Source organism: Sarcophilus harrisii, chromosome 3, assembly GCF_902635505.1.
Source record: "Sarcophilus harrisii chromosome 3, mSarHar1.11, whole genome shotgun sequence".
NCBI lineage: Eukaryota > Metazoa > Chordata > Mammalia > Dasyuromorphia > Dasyuridae > Sarcophilus > Sarcophilus harrisii.
In genome coordinates this window covers 290389203-290394956 of record NC_045428.1, presented here as the reverse complement: position 1 = coordinate 290394956, position 5754 = coordinate 290389203, and positions in this window count along the sequence as shown.

Here is a 5754-nt window from a genome sequence, read left to right as displayed (position 1 = left end):
TGATAATGGGATGAAAGGGAGAAGCCTTGTCAGATGATTTTCCCTGCTCTGCTTTTGACTAGAGAAGGAGTGCAGTTTTGAAGGATGCAGAAGGTTTTGGAAATCTCATTTTCCCATTGCTGTCCTAGCATCATACCCTTAAAGCAACATTGGCTCACACAATGGAGATAACACTAGCTTACATCTTCTCTTCATTTCCCTAGAGATATACTTGGATGGCTAGAGGCAATGTCTTCTCTGGATAAATGGACACATATTCATTATGTTTAAGAGGAACTTAGTACCTCATGAATAGGAGAAAAGGACTTCCAAAAATCAGAAGCTGTGTTTCCCTTTTGCCATATGCTCTCTATGTTTAAAACACCTTTTCTTAGCCTGTGTATGTATTTAAGGGAAAGAATATTACAAACTCTCAGGGAAGATTTTTCATACCAGCTGTCCTTACTGCACCATCTTAGTAAATACCTCTTTCTAAAAGACTGACTGGCTAAATTGATTCTTATTATCATTCTTAATGATATCTTGGGTGGAAATACACTGGCGGCTTAGGTTGTAGCATTAAAGAATCATTTCACTCACCCTAAGGTAGGTACTAGAACTTTGAATGAGAGATGTAGCTCCCCAGCCCCCAAGCTCTGGGAAGGGAGAATGAGGATGCTTTCAAGTTTACGTGGACTATAATGAGAAATGGAATGCTTTCTTTCCTTCCTCCTGTAGAACTGACCCTGTCACCATCCAACTACTAATTTTGAAAAACTTACCTACCTTAGTGGTTTTATGGGCTTCTTCTGTTTCCTGAGGTGGAACACAATTTCCTTGTGATGGAGGTGAAGGTGACAGCATAAAAGGAGGAGGTAGCAGAGGCCTGCAAAGTGCCAGGGAGGTATTGGATCAAAGCCTTCTTTGTGGAGACCTTGAATGTTGATTAGTATCTTAAGATAAAAACCAGACTTTCAGGACTATGCTGACATGGTGCCTGAAGTATAGAGGATTATCTTCAGGGGTGTTGGTTGGGATAAACATTCTATGATTAATTCAGTTGGCTACAAAGTAATGTCATTTATTATCTTATCCTGCCTCATACCATCCTATATCAAGCACAGTATTTAATCAATGAAACAAAATAAAGAGCAATACTTAAGACACTGTTGTCCAGCTGAAATAAAATATGCCATTAATCTCTACATAAGGATCCAGTCAGCCAGCATGTTGACTTAATTTAAAATGTGATATTATCTTTGTTTTATTATATTTTATTTATTTTGTTAAATATTTCTGAATTATATTTTAATCTGGTTCATACCAAATTTGAGAGTATTGTAGGTTCCATGAGGCCCAAGGGACTATGTGTTTGACACCTCTGCTATAAGAACAAACCTCTTTCTACAGTTTTATTGGGAACTGTAATCAATCAGTGCCATTTTGACAAAAAGTATTGACTGCAAAATTTTGTAATCAAAGTTATGTTGTTAGCAATAAAAATGTTTTAAATGTTAAATTATAGATAATAGATACAACTTTAAATACTTTAAAATTGATTTTCCTTATCTTTTTAGTACATTTATATGTAAAAAGAAAAAAAAAAGTTTTGAAAATGGTAAAATGTTTTAAAGTGTCCTCAGCATAAGAAGGTATAGGGGAAAATGTTATTTCATAGTTCATAATACTTAAGATTGAAATATTGATTTAAAACAACTATGATGAACAATGTGTTGTTATTACACTACTGAATTTAAACTGAAAACTAATTTATCAAATCATTGATGTCGTTCTACCATACCATGCTTTTTCCAGTGGGTTGATATGTCATATACTCAGCCTCAGCTGAAACATTTATTTTGACTAATGTTATTTAATCCTGTCCCAAGTCTAAAGTTGGGGCCTTTTATTGTTGATTAAAAAAAAAACCTTCCCAATTTTCTGTTTTTTTGTTGGTTGGTTTGGCTTGGCTTGGTTTGATTTGTTAGTTTGGTTGGTTGGCTTGATTCTTAAACATGGTTAATCTATCTGATAGTGAAAAACACTCATAAAAATGAATCTTTACACAGATACACATCCACAGATATTGTGCATATGCAATATACTCCAATAACACTTATGAGTCATAGTTTAGATTTCCCTTACAAGGCAGATAAACATTTTTCAACATTTTGAATTGAGAGTGGAAATGATTATAATTTACACTTAGAATTCAAAGAAGTTCAGACAATTTGTCTTTTTAATCCTCATTCATGTAAAAGAGATGACCAGTGTTAACTGTGCTCATTGTTCTGAATGGAGAAGTAGAGGTATAGAGATGTTTAAATTATTTCTCCAAGATCACTCATTAAATTAAATTAAACAGTGGACAACAGGCAAATTATAATGTAATTCTTTTAATTAGATTGTCTGACCACTATTTATTCTCTGAATGTGAGTATTCCATTACTGGCCTTAGGATAAGACAATAAAATTCTCCTTACACAAAAAAACAAAAACAAAAAACTTGTCTCTTTCATATTACTATATATATATATATATATATATATATATATATATATATTCAATGGGGTATAATCTGTGAAATTAATTATGTACCATATTACACTTAAAGTTTACATTCTAATGTTAACATTAAAAAATGAACTTTAATTATTAAGAAAGTCTAAATAATGTTAATTTTTAAATAAAATGTTTGAAAATAAATTTCTTAATAATTGTCCTTAAGTGATTAGCCTCCCACATTTAAAGGCCTAATAATCATTGTTCTTTAGTCATGACAATTTCAGTGATAGTCATATTTTTTTGTTTTGTTTTGAATCACACTTTTTGAATATATGTACATAAAATTATAAAATTAATTTTTTAAATAAAAGTTTTAATTCCTCATTTATATAATTATAAGGAGACAAATTTAGGGATTTTTATGAGAGTATGAATGAAGATTAGGGGTATGAATGAATTAGGGAGAGCTAGGTGGTACAATGGATAGAGTTCTGGACTGGAGTAGGAAAAGCCAAGTTCAAAGCCAATCTCAAATATTTACTAGTTGTTTGACCCTGGATAAGTCTTTTGTCCAGTTTCCTCATCTGTAAAATGGGCTGGTGAAAGAAATAGAAAATCATTCTACTATCTTTGTCAAGAAAAGCCCAAATGAGGTCAACAAGCGTTCGATATAACTGAAAACAACTGAACACCAACAAAAAACACAAATGAGAATTTATATGGTATTTTATTATTTGAAATGAAAAAAAAAACATGCAATTTAAATAAGTGGCACAAATTTTTCTTAAATTTGTATTGTAATTTAAGTGTTCTGCCAGGCAACAAGCATACAGTCATAAAAATGAACCAGTCCCTGACCTCAAGATTCTCCTACCTGAGATTCCTATATGCACACAGATAAAATATATGCAAAACAAAGCAAAGTAATTTCAATGAGATATTGTTAACAATTTAAGGAGGTAGATCCCAGAAAGCTTTTTTATAGAAGGTGGCACTTGAATTTGTCTTTGAAGAAAGCTGAGTGTTCTATGAGGTGAAGGTGAAGAGAAATCATATTCCATTTATGGGGAATCACTTAACCAAAGACATTGAAGTGTGGGATGAAATATCACAGTTTTAAGCAAGCAGTCCAGTTGAACTGAAATGGAGACTGTGAGATGAGTAACATAAAATAAGATTGGAAAGGAAGGTGGGAGTCAGATTATTGAGTCCTTAATGCCCCAGGAAGTGCATTTTTTATTTTATCCTAGATCCATATAGGGAGGCATTGGAAATTTTTTCATCCAGGGGCAATGTCAGGGTCAGAACTATGTTTTAAGCCTAACCACTTGGCAGTGACATGGATGCTGTTTCAAAGCAAGGAGATTAATTAGGAATCTATTACAATTATCAAAGCAAAAAGTGATGGGGACCTGAAATAATGTAGAAACCATGAGAAGAGAGAGAAGGGGACAAATTCAAGAGGTTTTTTTAAGGTAGAAATGACAAGTGTCATTAGTAAATAATTAGATATGCAGAGTATGAAAAAAGGGGGAATGAAAGATGATTAAAGATGTGAAATTAATACTGGAAGAGCAGTAATGTCCTCAATAAGAAGAGACCATATCAAATTTTTTTGGGAAATATGAGATCAGTTTTGAACATGTCGAGTTTGAGGATATACTGATGGAAGGGAATTGGTAATGAACACTTAGATGGAGGTGATAGTTAAACCTCCGGAATACTTAAAGAATAGGACATAGAGAAAGAAAAGAAGAAAAAAATAGTATAGAATCTCAAGGATTGTCCAGACAGTGAACAGAAGGAAGATGTTGATTTAGAAAAGAATACTAAGAAGAAATGGGTTGTTAGGTAGAAGAACTAAGAAAAAAACATGATGGAAGCCAAGAAAGGAATGTTCAGGAGAAAGGTTTGTAGTGGTGGCAACAGTAATTGTATAACTGGTAGGTAGCACTTTTACAGTGATTTAAGTTTTATAAAATGGTTTAATGTTTTAGTTCATTTGATCTTTCCAACAACCCTCAGAGGTAGATGTTACTATTATTCTCATTTTATACATGAAGAAATTGAGTCTGTGGGAGGGTAAGTGACTTGTGGGCATACAGTGTGTGTAAGAAGAGGTTTACACTCAGATCTTTCTGAGTAGAATGAATGAGAAGAGGATATTGGATTTATTTAAAATAATATTTTATTTTTTCCCAATTACACACAAAGATAATTTATCATTAGTTAAAAAAAAGTTCCAATTTTTCTCCATTTCTCCTTCCCTCCTCCCAAGAATTGTAAGCAATTTGATATCAATTATATGTGTGGAGGCTTTCAAATTTAATAGTTAAGGGATCATTAATAATCTTGAAGACAGCACTTTCAGTGGAGTTTGAAGCCAGATGGCAGGTGACTGAAAATGTGATGGAGGGTGGTGAGAAAATTGAGGTAAGCCCTTCTTTAGAAGTCTGGATATGGGAGAGAAAAGAGATAAGATGAGACATTATATGAACGGCAATATCAAAACAAGGTATTTAGAAAATGGAGACCTTCGTATGTTTTTGTCAGTGGAGAATAATAACTTTCTTATAGTTTTTAACATGTACAAAACACATCATTTATGGGTTTTTTCCCATTTAAGCCTCAGAATAATGATTATCTGTCTTAAATTTTTACTATGCTGAGAGAGACTCAGGTTAAGTGACGTCTATGATCAAACAGTGTACATCAGAATTCAGATTTGAATACAATTCTTTCTGATTCCAGATCCAATACTACAATCGCTAGCCCAGGTTGTAATCTATAGGAAAACAAAGATTTTAGATGAGAAAAAAATAAGAAAGGGCTAAGGGGAAAGTTTCTAGAAAAAATGGAAGACTTACTTTTGAAAGGAGAACTATCTTTTCTTTTCTTCTTCTTTTTTTAAATAGCTTTTTATTTACAAGTTATATGCATGGATAATTTTATAGCATTGACAATTGCCAAACTTTTTGTTCCAATTTTTCCCCTCCTTCTCCCCATCCCCTTCCCTAGATGGCAGGATGACCAATACATGTTAAATATGTTAAAGTATAAATTAAACACAAAATAAGTATACATGTCCAAACTGTTATTTTGCTGTACAAAAAGAATCGGACTCTGAAATAGTGTACAATTAGCCTGTGAAGGAAATCAAAAATGCAGGTGGACAAAAATAGAGGGATTGGGAATTCAATGTCTCCCAGAGTCCTTTCGCTGGGTGTAGCTGGTTCAGTTCATTACTGCTCCATTGGAACTGATTTGATT